The sequence below is a fragment of the Hibiscus syriacus genome, unplaced genomic scaffold, assembly GCF_006381635.1.
Source record: "Hibiscus syriacus cultivar Baekdansim isolate YM2019G1 unplaced genomic scaffold, ASM638163v2 tig00110633_pilon, whole genome shotgun sequence".
NCBI classification, from domain to species: domain Eukaryota; kingdom Viridiplantae; phylum Streptophyta; class Magnoliopsida; order Malvales; family Malvaceae; genus Hibiscus; species Hibiscus syriacus.
Window position 1 is genome coordinate 255,398 of NW_024062806.1, and position 15,920 is coordinate 271,317.

Here is a 15,920-nt window from a genome sequence, read left to right on the forward strand (position 1 = left end):
AGTTGTTGAAAGAAAAACCTTGCCTGATGCAGTAAATACAATAAGAGTGAGCTAAAAATGAATAGAAACATGTTAAAATTTATAAAAATGTTTATGAAAATAGACCTCATCTTCACTAAATCTACCAGCATTGCATATTGTTTCAAAAAGTTCTCCTCCAGCTGCATATTCCATGACTATGGCAAGATGTGTTGGTGTTAACAGGACCTGGAAGTGGGAAGAAACAAGACTTGAAGGACTGCAAAACATAAACAATTTCAGCTTAAACCTTACCTCTTTGAATTTTATTATATTTGGATGCTTCAAAGATCTATGGTTCATAATCTCCCTTTGCACATGCTCTGCAGATCTCATGAAATCAATCCACCATTAAAGAGAAGAAAGACAACCCAAATTAGGCAGTGAAAAGACGAAGCCAAGTACCTTGGGGCCTCTTTCAATATACTTGACAGCAAAATGCTCACCGGTTCGCTTGTCCCTAGCAAGTTTAGCAACACCAAAGTTGCCTGATCCAATATCTTTCAGTATCTCATAACGCTCCATTTCTCAGCAAGAAGTTATTGCAGTAAAAATATGAGCTTTAAATAATGTTGTGTTTTGGTTTTGGGAGTGGGATTGGTGAAAGCAAAGGGCCAAGGAAAAACGATGATATTGAGGGTGTCAACGCCATCGAGACAAGAAACAGACATTAAACGTGGAAGGCAATAAGAGGTCGGAAATCGAAACAGATAGCTTGCCTTTTTTTTTTTGTTGGTCAAATTATCTTTTAAATTTAATAAACTTGAATTATCTAAATACTTTTTTTTATAAATATTTAACCTTTATTATATAATATACTCATAGTGTTTTTAAGAAAACTATTTAGACCTCGTTAAGTGTATTATTTTTAGAATTTTTGAATTCAAGTAGTTACGTCTACATATGTGTGCACGTTGTTAGTGATTAAGAAAGATCCTAAAAAAATACTATCTTCTGATCACTCTGAATTATTCAAAAGTAGAAGAAGATTGTTAACCTAATTTAACGGAATATTTTCAACGCAAAAATTAGAGTTAGAATTTTTTATTAATCTAGGTAAGTATAAGACAATATCTATTTAAAGATAACTCTCAATCATTTGATATTAAACATTCACGATATCTATTTAAAGATAAACTTAAAGAATAATTTTAATTTTTTTACTTTTAAAATTAATGATAACCCTTTTCATCTAGATTTTACACGGGTACAGAGTCAAAAGTTAAGAGAACAATATGTATAGATATCAAAACATATAATAGTCAAATTATTTAACTAAAGACCAAAACTACGTCATTTTAATTTTTAGTTTTCATTTATTTGAACTTTGAAAATTTAATTTTGACTTTAACTCAAAATTCAAACAAAAATTCAAGTTGATAATAATAAACGCATCTTGCTAGAGTAATCGAATAAAAATGAAAATTCAAACAAAAAATTTAGGAATAGAAAATTCAAGTTAATTAAAATACCAAATTGAATAAAAAATAAATGGAAAAAATAATAAATTGGTCGTTAATAATAGGAATAGAAGTTACATAGGTATTTTATAGTATTAGTGGAGCATTTGGTTAAATTTAGTAAAAATATACTTAAAAATGAGTAATCAAAGAAATAAAGAAATCATGCAAAGTTAAAGGATTAGATTGAAAAAAAATAATAAATCGATTTTCATAAATAGGAATTGAAGCTATATAGCTATTCTAAAATGGTTTAGGAGTTTATGGTTCAAATTTGGTCAAAAATGGATTTAAAATGAAAGAGAAATTGAAGAAATATGAAAATCAAGGAGTAAATTATAAAATAGTAAAATTTAGTTTTTTGAATAGATAAATTTGAACTCAACTCGAACTTAAAATTGAAATTGAAATTCAATTTGACTTGAATAGCTTAAAATTAAAAAAAAATCGATTTTCAAGTAGAATAGAGTTTTATTCATACCTACTTAAATGTGTCATCACATGATTGAAGGATTAACTTTATTGAATCAAACTTAAATTAAGATCAAATTGATGGAATACACAAGCAATGAGAGGATCAAATGCACAGCTATATAATTTTTTTAACTACCACGTCAACAAATCTATTATTTGTTAATGACTAGTGACTTGATTGATAACATTTTTAATATTTAAGTGGCTTAGTTGAGGAAAAGGTTTCATTCAATTGTCAAAATTTAATCAATCTCATAATTTAGTGATTATTTTTTATTTTTTATATAATTTAAAAAAAACACAAAGCAAAAATAAGTGTTCAAACTATGTCTTTTAAGATTTAGGTGTTTAATGAGTTTTTCATTCAAAGTAGATGTCTAACGTTACCGACGTTAACTTTTTAGGTGCATGGCCAATCACAACTGTTGGATTCGACCATTATCTGACACATGTTAGATTTATAAAATTTTATTTTAAAATAAAAAATAAAATTATAATTTATCTAAGAAACACATTTTTTCTTAAATCTAAAAAAAAATTCAAAACTCTAAAAACCTGTTGAAAACATTTTTGATGTTTCGATATAACAAATTAAGTGTTATTGAATTTTAAGATTTTATAACCATTTTTAAAGTATATTCGATTAAATTATTCGAATATCAAAAATATTACTCCAAGTTTTTCAAGGGTCAATTTCAATCCTTACTAAAGTGTAAAATTGTGTTTTAAACTTAAAATATTTTTGAAACAATTTTTACAAAGTATTTCAAACCAAAACCGAGCCAAAAATCAATTTTATAAAGGTATGTACCGATGCACTATTTGATGTATCGATGCACACCCTAATTTGAATTCATTTTATGTACTGATGCACATCCATGCATTGATGCACTCCTGATTTTATTGAAACATCAAATGCATTTTATGTACCGATGCACAAACCATGCATCGATGCAGTCCTGGCTCTTTTTAAACATCGAATGTAATTAGTGTACCGATGCACCCCAAGTGTACCGATGCACTAGGTCTTAAAACGGTCAAAATATTTGAATTTTACACACAATGTATCGATGCACCTTGAGAGTGTACCGATGCACCTACGCTCCCAACCAGATTTTTAAATGACAATTACACAATAACAACTCTATTGACTTCACCAATGATCCCCAACGTTCAGAAGTGATTCAAGGTGTATTTAAACAAGCTTAGGAGCCATTGATCAATAACAAGAAAAACAATTATGAGAGAATCAAAGAGAAAGCCTTGAACTTATCGTTTGAGCATTTTGAAGCCTATTTTTCATTCAATATTCATTTTGCTTTCAAGAACACCCTTTGTACTCAATTGTATTATTTTTTAGCTTTCTTTCTTTGTTCTAGAATTGTGAAAACATCTTGCCTTGTGAGGTTTTTCTGTAAGTTTGCGAAATTTGTATTCTTCTCTTTGGGAGAGAGTGTTCTAAAGAATTTGGGGTATAGTTCTTGAGGGAGTTGTAAGGTTACTCTTTGTCCTCAAAAGAAAGAACAAATTAGTGAATTTGTTGGAAAATCCTTAGTGAGGATAGCTAAGGTAGTGGACGTAGACTTTGGTTGAGAAAGTCGAACTACTCTAAATCGTTGTGCAATTATTTTCCATTTTCTGCAAAAGCTTCCACCAAAATTTTAATTGACAATTCACCCCTCTTAGCTATTTTGTCGATCGATTAACTCAACAATTGGTATTAGATCCTCACTCATTTGAAGGTTTAATCACCTCTTGAGTTAATTTGGGAAGAGTTAAATCGATAAAGATGATGTCCACTTCTGGTTCATTCTCCATGGAAGAATCCAGACCAATTGACGTACATCCTTACTTCAATTGAACAAATTATCGTCGTTGGAAGAAGTTCATGATGATATTTATTCAAGCCCATGATATGGAAGCTTGGATGATAATCAAGAAAGGATATTCCTCTCCTACTAAGAAGGCAAAAAAGTGGAGTGATCAAGAATGGAAGAAAGCTTAACAAAACACAAAGGCTATGCACATGTTATGCTGTGCAATTGATCCAGAAGTCTATAATGGAGTTTCTTCTTGTTCAAACGCCAAGGAGTTGTGGGATAAGCTTGAGGAAATCTATAGAGACGAAAAAGAAGAGCAAATTCCAATGATGTCTCTATTTTCTCTAACAGAGCCCAAGGTATCTTCAAACTCAAAAAAGTTAAATTTACGTTCTTTTAATGAGTTACAAGATGCGTATGATGAATTATTTTCAGAGTTTGAGACCATGAACTCCAAATATAAGAAATTGATTTCTAAATTTATAGCTAAAAATGATCTTCTTTTGAAAGCTAAAACAGACTTGGAAAATCAAAATGAAATATTGAAAAAGGAGTTAGAGCTTTCAAAAATGAAATCTGAAAACTTTGAAAAATAAATTTTCAAATTAAACAAACTTCTTCTAGAAACTAAAATGCATTTTGAAAATCAAATGAAATATTGAAGAAGGATTTAGAGCTTTCAAAAATGAAATCTGAAAACTTTGAAAAAGAAATTTTCAAATTAAACAAACTTCTTCTAGAAACTAAAATGGATTTTGAAAATCAAATGAAATATTGAAGAAGTATTTAGAGCTTTCAAAAATGAAATTTGAAAGTATGGAAAAATAAAATTTCAATTTGAAAATTAAGCTTGATTGCTTAACAAAATAAAAAAGGTCATTTTAAATAATTCATCTAGTTCAATAATGACAATATGCTCACATTGTCATTATCATGGTCATAAGGAACATACTTGTCCTTTAAAGAAAGGAAAACGATTTAAAATTAGACAAGCATGAGTTCCAAAAGGAACAAGGGGCATTAAAACTAACATTCAAGGATCCAAAGAAATTCGGATACCAAAATCTACTTAAATGTCTCTTGTAGATGTGTGGGAGCAATGGTGATGAAAGTGAAGATATTCAAGATGCTCTAGCCACACATAAAAAAGGAATGTGTAACCTCTAAACTTAATATTGTTATTTTATTTGGTTGCTCATTTAGTTTATGCATACATGAGTATTTAATCTTAAATAATTATGCTTTATCTCATGTATGTTGAAAAATGATTTATGATGAACAATCTAAAATTTTCAGAAATTTTTCATAACTTTAGTTCATCATAATAATTTTTCGTCAAAATTGTTTCTAAATATAAATAATATCTTTTTAATAATTGATATCAATTTTTCAAATACTTTGGTTTTGATAAATTTTTTACCTTAATTTTTTTTAATGTTTATGCATAGAACTCAATTTTTTTAATGCATAACATTTCCAAAACATTATGCATATGCTCTTAATCTTGATAATCGACATTGCATAATGTGTTTTATATGTGAATGTATTAAAGCATAATCTATTGAGTATTAGTCAATTATGTGATAAGGGATACAATGTCATGTTTGAAACTAATGGTTGTAAAGTCATTGATATTGCATCTAATCGGATTATGCTTGTTAGTCATAGAATAGGAAACATATACATGGTGCATTTAGATTCAATAAATATGACTAATTTATGCCTAGTTGCTAAGGATGAGCATGATAGTTGGTTATGGCATAGGAGACTACGACATACTAGCATGAGTGTTTTACAACAACTAATTCAAGGAGATTTAGTTAGAGGACTACCAAAGCTAAAATTTGATAATGATAAAATCTGTGATGCATGTGCTAAAGGAAAACATAGAAGAGCTTCCTTTAAGTCCATTAATTATGTATCAACTAGTATAGTATTACAATTGATACATATAGATCTTTTTGGGCCAATTAGAACTATTAGCTTGGGTGGAAAACAATATGCATTTGTCATGGTAGATGACTATTCTAGATATACTTGGGTTCTATTTTTAAGTACTAAAGATAAAGCATTAGAAAGATTCATCACGTTTTCAAAAGTAATCCAAAACGAAAAAGGTTACTCCATAACTAGTGTTAGGAGTGATCATGGTACTGAATTTGAAAATCTTGGATTTACTGAGTTTTGTAATTCTAATGGTATTAGCCATAATATTTTAGCACCAAGAACCCCTCAACAAAATGGAGTTGTTGAAAGAAAAAATCAAACTTTAGAAGAAATTGTTAGAACCATGCTTTGTGAAAACAATTTGCCAACATATTTTTGAGATGAAACCACAAATACCCGCTTGTTATGTTATAAACCGAGTAACGATTAGGCCAATTTTAAAGAAAACTCCATATGAACTTTTCAAAAATAAAAAGCCTAACATTAGTTATTTTCATCCTTTTGGATGTAAATGTTTTGTTTTAAACAACGGTAAAGAAATTCTTGGAAAATTTGATGCTAAAAGTGATGAAGGAATTTTTCTGGGTTATTCCTTGAATTCTAAAGCTTATCGGGTATTTAATAAAAGAACTTTAGTTGTAGAAGAGTCTATACATGTTGTTTTTTATGATAATCCCCTTCCTAAGAAGGATTCTTGTGTTGATGGTGACGTAGGTATTGTAAAAACAAATGAAGTTAGACATGACACTAGAGAACCATCATCAAATGAAGAAACAAAAGATGAGGAAACTCACGATGTTCTCGAGAATCCAACCATTGTAGAAAGGAAAGTCTCTTACCCAAGAGAGTACAACTATGTCAAGGATGGTGAGATTATAGGTGATCCATCCAAAGGGGTAACAACTCGATCTTCTCTTAGAAATATATGTAATTATGGTGCATTTATCTCATTAATAGAGCCTAAGAATATTCAAGAAGTATTAGATGATGAAAAATGGATTATGGCTATGCAAGAATAATTAAATCAATTTGAGAGAAGTAAAGTATGAAAATTAGTTGAAAGGTCTAGTAATATATCTACTATAGGTACTAGATGGGTATTTAGGAATAAGCTTGATGAAAGTGGTAATATAGTGAGGAACAATGCTAGACTTGTTGCTCAAGGCTATACTCAAGAAGAGGGCATAGACTACGATGAAACATACGCTCCCGTAGCTAGGATGGAAGCAATTAAAATGTTATTAGCATTTGCATGTTTCAATGAATTTAAATTATATCAAATGGATGTTAAAAGTGCAATTTTAAATGGTTTTATAAAAGAAGAAGTGTATGTGGAACAACCTCCTGGTTTTGAAGATTCAAAATTTCCAAATCATGTTTTTGAATTGACAAAAGCACTTTATGGTTTAAAACAAGCTCCTAGAGCTTGCTATGAAAGATTGTCAAACTGTTTAATTGAAAAAGGTTTTTCAAAAGGGAAGGTTGACACTGCATTGTTTTTAAAGCATAAAGGTAAAGATTTATTAGTAGTTCAAATTTATATTGATGATATAATATTTGGTTCTAGTAATGATGTTATTTGCCAAGAATTTTCTAAGCTAATGTAGAGTGAATTCGAGATGAGAATGATGTGGGATCTCTCATATTTCTTGTGACTCCAAATCAAGCAAAGAAAAGATGACATCTTCATCAGTCAAGCAAAGTACATCAAGGATATGCTCAAGAAATTTGGATTGGATAATGGAAAACCTCATGCCACTCCAAATCAACAAAGCTTAACAAAGATGAAGGAGGTAAATGTGTGGATGTTAAATTATATAGGTCAATGATTGGTTCTTTGCTATATCTAACCGCAAGTAGACCGAACATTATGTTTAGTGTTTGCTTATGTGCTAGATTTCAATCATGCCCTAAGGAATCACATCTACTAGCCGTTAAGAGAATCTTTAGATACCTTAAGGACACTCCTAGTTTAGGACTTTGGTATCCTAGAGACCCTAGGTTTAGCTTGCATGCCTTCTCTGATGCGGATTATGGATGATGCAAAATAGATAGAAAAAGTACCTCTGGTACTTGTCAATTCCTATGAAATATGTTGATTTCATGGTTTTCAAAGAAACAAAATTATGTTGCATTATCTACCACTGAAGCGGAATACATTTCAGCCGGTAGTTGTTGTGCACAAGTTTTATGGATGAAACAACAACTTTTAGATTATGAAATTGAAGTAGGTATTATACCTATCAAGTGTGACAATGCTAGTGCTATTTGTCTCACTAAAAATCCCATTCAATACTCTAGAACTAAGCACATTGAAATTAGACATCATTTCATTAGAGATCATGTTACTAAAGGAGATATAGTTCTAGAATATGTTGATACTTTGCATCAATTAGCGGATATTTTTACAAAACCTTTAGATAAAGAAAGATTTTGGACACTTAGGAGAGAATTAGGTTTAACCAACCTAGCTTGACTTGGTGTTTAAAATAATTTTAGCACTTTTAATTAGAAATGAAAAATGCTTATAAAAATAATATTTTTGATTGCATTCTTTGCTAATAGTTAGGGGGAGTTTATGATCTTGAGTGAAAATTAATTACATGTTCAAATAAAATTTAAGCATAGATTTGATTGATTAAACATAGTTAATTTTCAATCTATGAGTTGTCAATACCACTATAGCTGATTAATTTAGCATTTTGAATGATTAAAAACGGATTTTAACATTTTTATGTGCACTGCATCGATACACTATGACAGTGTACCCATGCAATTTTTGAATATGTATCGATACACTATGAAGGTGCACCGATGCATTCCTTGAATGTGCATCGATAGATTATGCAGTGCATCGATAGATTATGCAGTGCATCGATAAACTCATCGGGATTCAGGCTTAAAATCTCAAAAATTATCATTTTGCCTAAAACCTAAAAACACTCTCATTGCCGCCGTTCAAGCCCTTCTCACCCCTACTCTCAAAATTGCTCCAAAACCAACATTTTAATTCGGATTCCATTCATTTATCAACTCCTAATCCTGTTTGCATCAACAAATCCGTGCAAACAACATCACATTCATCTCAATCCGAAAATTTTCAAGGTAATTTTTCTAAAACCACTATTTTATTTTTTTGAACTTAGAACTAGTTTTAATTAGTTCTAGGATGAATTATATATCGAGCATTACTTACATTATGTTTCTAAACTAGATTCTATAACCAATTTCATCAAAAACACAAGATTTTATCAAATTTTTCAAAATTTCGAAATAAAAAAATGTTTTTGATTTTAAAATTGTTGTTTTTGATTTAATTATGTTGTTTTGAAAACTCCATATTGATTTTCAAACATAATTTTCAAAATTGCCCATTAGGATTTATTTTAGAGAACCTTGAAATATTGAGGACTCATTTGAGTTTTGGGATTGATATTGTTGCATACATATGTTTCAAATTTGTAGGTAATCTTACCCATTTCAACCTTTAACCATGTCTAAACGCCATAGGACATCCTCTAGTCGTTCGAGTCAAAACTGACCTCCTATTTCTCCACCCAATCCAAATCCAAACCCGAACGACCCGAATATGACTATTCTAAACTCCTGTTTCAATGAGCCTAGTCATAGACAAGATCTATACCATATGTATCATAATTTTTTTGATTCATACAAAATTCGGGAAGAGTGGATTCCCTATATGCAAGCAATGGTCGATATAAATTTTCAATATCTTCCTACCCTTACATCCTTGAAATTTGATAAACTTTTTTACCTTAAACTGATTGTCTATCATCAATTAGTCTGCATTTTCTATTCTAATGTGGTGTGTGTCCAAAACAAGCGTCAAACTGCAACCATAGAAATTTGATCCTATCTTCTAGGTCAATTCGTTTATATTGACTCCGACACTATCGAAAACACCTTTGGACTAGACAATGACGGTTTAGATAACGAGAAAGAGATTGTGGTTACACCCTGTAAAGCTAAGAATAGTGTAAGTACCTTAAGAACTCATCACGAGTGATTCCTTCACTTGATCATCTCTTGGTGGTTTAGACCATCCAGAGGTAGGTACTCCTCCCTTAGAGTATTAGATTTATGGTGGATACATTGTATCCAACATAACAAGAAAATAAATTTGCCACTGATCATTTTCAGCGCATTAGTAGATACTGTAAACGTTGTCCCATCCAAAAATGTCAAAACTTTAGTTTACGGTTGTCTCCTTAGTAATTTGTTTATCAAACTAGGGCTTAGGGCCACGCTTGATATTCACATCCCTCTCCATAACCAAATAAATCTCACATCTTTAAAGAAATTGTGATGGAAAGAGGACAAGGGTCAATAGGTTCGATCCATCGAGAAAACACTGAGAGCTAGTTCTTCACGAACTTCTCTGGTACTGGCAGCGGACGGTGAACCAGAGCTTCAACAACTTATGCAAGATATTGACGATCACGTACCCGAGGACGAGCCGACACAGCAAGAGAGTTCGATGCCTCCATACTTTACTTCATTCATTGAGACATTGGATATGAGGTTTGCATCATTAGAGTCCTACTTGACTGCTATGGGGACTCAACAATTGGTGAATCAACGAGAGATTCGAGCTAACCGCGAAGCAATGGACAATCGATTCAATGCTATGGACGATAGACTCGATGTGCTTACACGAGATGTGGCTAATATATGGGGCACATCTATCTCCTCCCAGTCCTCCTACGGATGCTTGAACTTCGCTTGCTAGTTTTCTCAGGATGAATCATAATGGATCCTAACATTGTGTTTAAACATTTTGAATATTTGGCTTTGTTTGTTTGGATTATGAATATTTAGTTTGGATGTTTGGTTTGTTTGAATGATTATTAGTATTTTGAACTTAAATTGAATTTTTATGTTAAATTTTGCATCATTTACATTTTAGAACATTTATGACCAATTACCGTTACACATTATCTATGAATATTGATTTATGGAACTAATGGCAAATCTTTTTTCTTAATTGTGATCTTAGCAGCTTAAGCTTTATCTAAATATCAATTGGCTAAATTTTCAAAACTTTGTTTAAAAACGTTTTTAGAGTCTTTCTAATTTAACAAAAAGGGGAGAATAATAAGGGGGAGTAATTTTCAAAATTGATTTCAAAAGATGATTTTCAAAGAAAATCTTAAAATTATTTAAATGTTTTGTTATATCAAAAAGGGGAGATTGTTGAAAACATTTTGATGTTTCGATATTACAAATTAAGTGTTATTGAATTTTAAGATTTTATAATCATTTTTAAAGTATATTCGATTAAATTATTCGAATATCAAAAATATTACTCCAAGTTTTTCAAAGGTCAATTTCAATCCTTACTAAAGTGTAAAATTGTGTTTTAAACTTAAAATATTTTTGAAACAATTTTTACAAAGTATTTCGAGCCAAAACCGAGCCAAAAATCAATTTTATAAAGGGATGTACCGATGCACTATTTGATGTATCGATGCACACCCTAATTCGAATGCATTTTGTGTACCGATGCACAGCCATGCATCGATACACTCCTGATTTTATTGAAACATCGAATGCATTTTATGTACCGATGCACATATCATGCATCGATGCACTCCTGACTCTTTTGAAACATCGAATGTAATTAGTGTACCGATGCACCCCAAGTGTACCGATGCACTCCAAGTGTACCGATGCACCCGAAGTGTACCGATGCACTAGGTCTTATAACAGTCGAAATATTTAAATTTTACACACAGTGTACCGATGCACCTTGAGAGTGTACCGATCCACCTACACTCCCAACCAGATTTTTAAATGATAATTACACAATAACCGCTCTATTGATTTCACCAATGATCCCCAACATTCAGAAGTGATTCAAGGTGTATTTAAACAAGCTTAGGAGCCATTGATCAATAACAAGAAACAACAATTGTGAGAGAATCAAGGAGAAAGCCTTGAACTTATCGTTTGAGCATTTTCAAGCCTATTTTTCATTCAATATTCATTTTGCTTTCAAGAACACCCTTTGTACTCAATTGTATTATTTTTTAGTGTTCTTTCTTTGTTCTAGAATTGTGCAAACATCTTGCATTGTGAGGTTTTTCTTTAAGTTTGCAAAATTTGTATTCTTCTCTTTAGGAGAGAGTGTTCCAAAGAATTTGAGGTATAATTCTTGAGGGAGTGTAAGGTTACTCTTTGTCCTCAAAAGAAAGAACAAATTAGTGAATTTGTTGGAAAATCCTTAGTGTGGATAGCTAAGGTAGTGGACGTAGACTTTGGCTGAGAAAGTCGAACCACTCTAAATCGCTATGCAATTATTTTCCATTTTCTGCAAAATCTTCCCCAAAATTTTAATTGTCAATTCACCCCCCTCTTGACTATTTCGTCGATCGATTAACTCAACAAAACCCTAATTCAAAATCTCTTTACCCATGTCGATCGTCGTTGATGTTGCCCTAGTCGACACCCTTTGTCGTCGACCACTTCATCTAATCAGATTCCAATGCACGGTGGGAGGAATCGTCCCTTGAATCATTAGAATAGTCATCACCCTTTGTCGGAATCGCTTATTCGATTGCATTATACGCTTGAAGCATGAAGGTTAGGTCGTTGGATGTTCGGGTAGTTACGCACCAACTCAATTTCAGGCGATTGGTGACATTGGTGGTGGCTTACGGTGATAAGAGGACTGAAATTAGGATTTTTCAAGATTTTATAATTTTTTATAATTTTTTAAAAAAAATAGGTTTTTAAATAATAATTTTAAGCATTTTCTAAATATTACTTAATATTTGAATATAAAATTTATAAATTTATACATAAATATTTTACTACTTTATATTAATTATTTATTAAATACATTTTTATAAATATAAATTTATATAATTTTTATATAAAAATACTTTCATTCATCCACGTAAAAAATATAATAATAATACATGCAAATAGTGTGGCTGTACTGTTTTCTTATTGAAAATATTTTTTTTAGAAAAAAAAATGAAAAAAGAAAACAGGGCTAAATGCCGAGACGTGGGAAAAGAATAGGGTAAGATACTCGTGGATCTGATTCCAGTCAACTCAGAGATCACACCAACTACTTTTTTTATTTCACAAAGGAATCCTCATGGACAAGATACTAGAAATTTCACTAAAACTTCACCAACAGTTTGACTCACTTCAAACCTTACTTTTTTTCTGATTAAATATGAGTATTTGATTCGATCGATTGGTTTAGATTGAGTATTATAAAAAATTATTATAAGAGTGATTCTCCCAATTTGATTAACTCAAAAATTTTTAACTTGATTTGATTTAATTAGATACTTATCCCTAGAACTAGACATGCACAAAGTCGGATAAAAAATCGATCCGGTTTTTTCACCTAGCCAAAAAACCGGATTTTAAAAAATTGGTTCAGATCTTAACCTGTTTGGAGGGTCGGATGGTGTGACCGGTTTCGGTTTGAAAAAACCCAATTTTTTTAAAAAACCGGATATAAAAAACCGGTGGTGGTGAGCAGCACTACTCTTGTGCAATCTGTCTCTACTCCCCTCCTGAAGGCTTTGAGAGTAATGCTGAGCAGCACTACTCTTGTCATGTTTTATTTGTTCTTCCTTCTTAAACACTCTCATCAAAGCACATTCATCACCATTTCTTGCAAGCTTTCATTATCTTCCACTTAATCGCATTAGATCCTCATTTAAGCTACATTTCACACACACCTATCACAAACCAAAAGCTAATCAAAGCACAACTATTCTAGATAAATTAGGTGTATTTATAAACATTTTATGCATGTGAAGAGCATATACACAAGACACTCATCAACGATAAATTAAAATACTTAAATATTAAAATGTTAAAATTACATCGTCATCAATTGCAACAAAGTTTACGATAATTGAAATACTTAAATACTTCCAAGTTCGATAAATTCAAATACTTAAAAACGTCCAAGTTCGATAATTGAAACAAAGTTTAAAAATAAACTACATCGCCATATCTTCTTCATCATCTTCGCCTTCTTCGTTTGGAGGGGATATTCTAAGTTCGACTTCTTCAATGTGTAAGTTTGCTTCCAAATTGGCATCAATTGCATCTTCTAGGGTGGTGATATGTTGCTTTCGAGCCGCTCCATCCAAATAATCCTTCAAACAAATGCATATATCCACCGACTCGAGACTTAGTCTTGATCTCTGTTGCGATATAACCCTGCCACTAACAGAAAAAGTGGATTCTGAAGCTACCGTAGAAGCTTGGACGGTTAGTAAATAGCGGTCCATGGCGGCTAGAATCGGAAATTGTGCTTCCTTTTCTTTCCACCGAGCCAAAATATCCAAACTTTCAAACTCTTCAAATGTCATTTTTGATGGAAAATCGAATGACATGTAATTTCCCAACTCGCTACTTGGGTGGTAGTACGTGATCGTTTGGATTGGGAATTTACTAGAGCGTTAAAAAGTGACAAATTTATGTTACTTGGACGTCTACTAGATGATTTCGCATTCGTTCTCATTTGATCATGTATTACACTACTTGATTTGTATTTAGTTAAATAAATTGCAAACATGTCTAGAAAACATTTGTTAAAATAATTTATTTGGTTTTGGACAAAGTTGGGTTCATCATTGGTTAGATTAAAAGCAAACGGAATTTGTTCGATTAGTGTTTTAACCCCGCCAACATTTAACGTTAGGTTTAAAGCGGCGACACAAGTAAAAATGGGGGGAATCTCCTTAAAATATTTTAAAAGTTTTTCCTTCATTGCAAAGCCAATTTCTTGAAAAACTTCGGTTTTAAATTCAAAGTCATTTAGTCGCTTAGCCAACAAATATATTTGATTAAGAACCAACGGGCTAGTAGGGTAATAAACACCGGATAAAAAAGTTGTTGCATTTTTAAAAACCCCAAGCAAATCGGTTATTTTGGCTATAGTTTCCCAACTCGAATCCGGATAAATGTTTGAGACATGGCCCCTCTCGAAAAGTCGATCGTGAAATGTTTGCAATGTTTCCCTTTGCCTTAAGGCGGTATGCATCATCATCCAAGTTGAGTTCCAACGAGTTGGACAATCCAAATTGGGACCCAAAGTTTTTTTATTAACCGACTTACAAAATCATTTATAATCATTTAATCTTTTGTTGTTGTTACAAAGAACCGATTTTATCATTGCTTTAAATTCTAATCTAATCGGCTCAATAACCTCCAAACCGACTTGCATGGATAAATTAATTATGTGTGCAACGCAACGGGTATGAAAAAACGCACCGTCTAAAATCGGTGAAAGTAATATTTTCAATCTTGGAACCGCGTTTGTATTATTCGATGCATTATCAAAGAATATAGAAAAAAAACTTTTTTTCTAATTTATGAAGACAAATTACCCTTTTTAAAAGTGTAAATAAATTAGCACTGGTATGCGGCTCACCGAATAATTCAAGCGCGATTGTTCTTTTCATCATTTTCCAATTATCTTGATCTAACCAATGTGTCGTAACAGCTAAAAAAGAATTTCCAGTATTATGAGGGGAATTTCAAACATCACATGTAAGCGACACACCATAACGGTGTTCTTGGAATTCTAAAAACATTTTTCCCTCGCCGTACGCCACATTTTTATAGCATCTCTTCTAAGGGTAGTACGACTTACTTGAGTATAACGTGGTTGCATTAGTTGTTGAATTGTTTCCGTGAAATCTTCATCATCAAAGTGGTCGAACGTCAATGCTTTTCTAATCACGAACTTTGTAAACGCTTATCGTAATTTTTCGTTGTCGTAAACAAAAACACTACCTTGCAGTGTAAGATTCGATTGACTTGGATCCGATCTTGAGCGAAGTGCCTTGCATGATTTTGTAAAATGATTCTTCAACGTTGTGTTTCCTTCCGGTGCAAAAAACTTTAGACAAAGTTTACAACGCGCCCTCCTCGAGCCATTTGATATCTCACATAAATCATAGTGATCCCAAATATCTTTGTTTCGAGTGTGTTCGATCACTCTGACGACTTAAGGTTTCCCCCGACGGAAGATTCAGCCGTGTTAGGGTCGGTATTTGTAGCCATGATGAACAAAAAATTACAAAAATAAGATTTGAGAGATGTTTAGGTGGTTTGTAATAAGATTTGAGAAAGTTGTAATCAACCAAATACATCCCCAACCTATTTATACATGTTTAGGGTGGTAAAATGGTATTTTTTA

At 31.8% G+C, this 15,920-nt stretch overlaps 1 long non-coding RNA gene across 1 annotated transcript; it reads right to left on the reverse strand.

Moving 5' to 3' along the window:
* On the reverse strand, positions 1-480 carry LOC120136556. The gene is made up of 4 exons (XR_005517352.1): positions 424-480; positions 274-349; positions 106-207; positions 1-23 (listed from the first exon to the last, which is right to left on the reverse strand). It is a non-coding gene; the product is annotated as an uncharacterized LOC120136556 (long non-coding RNA).
* Positions 481-15,920: the final 15,440 nt, after the last annotated feature.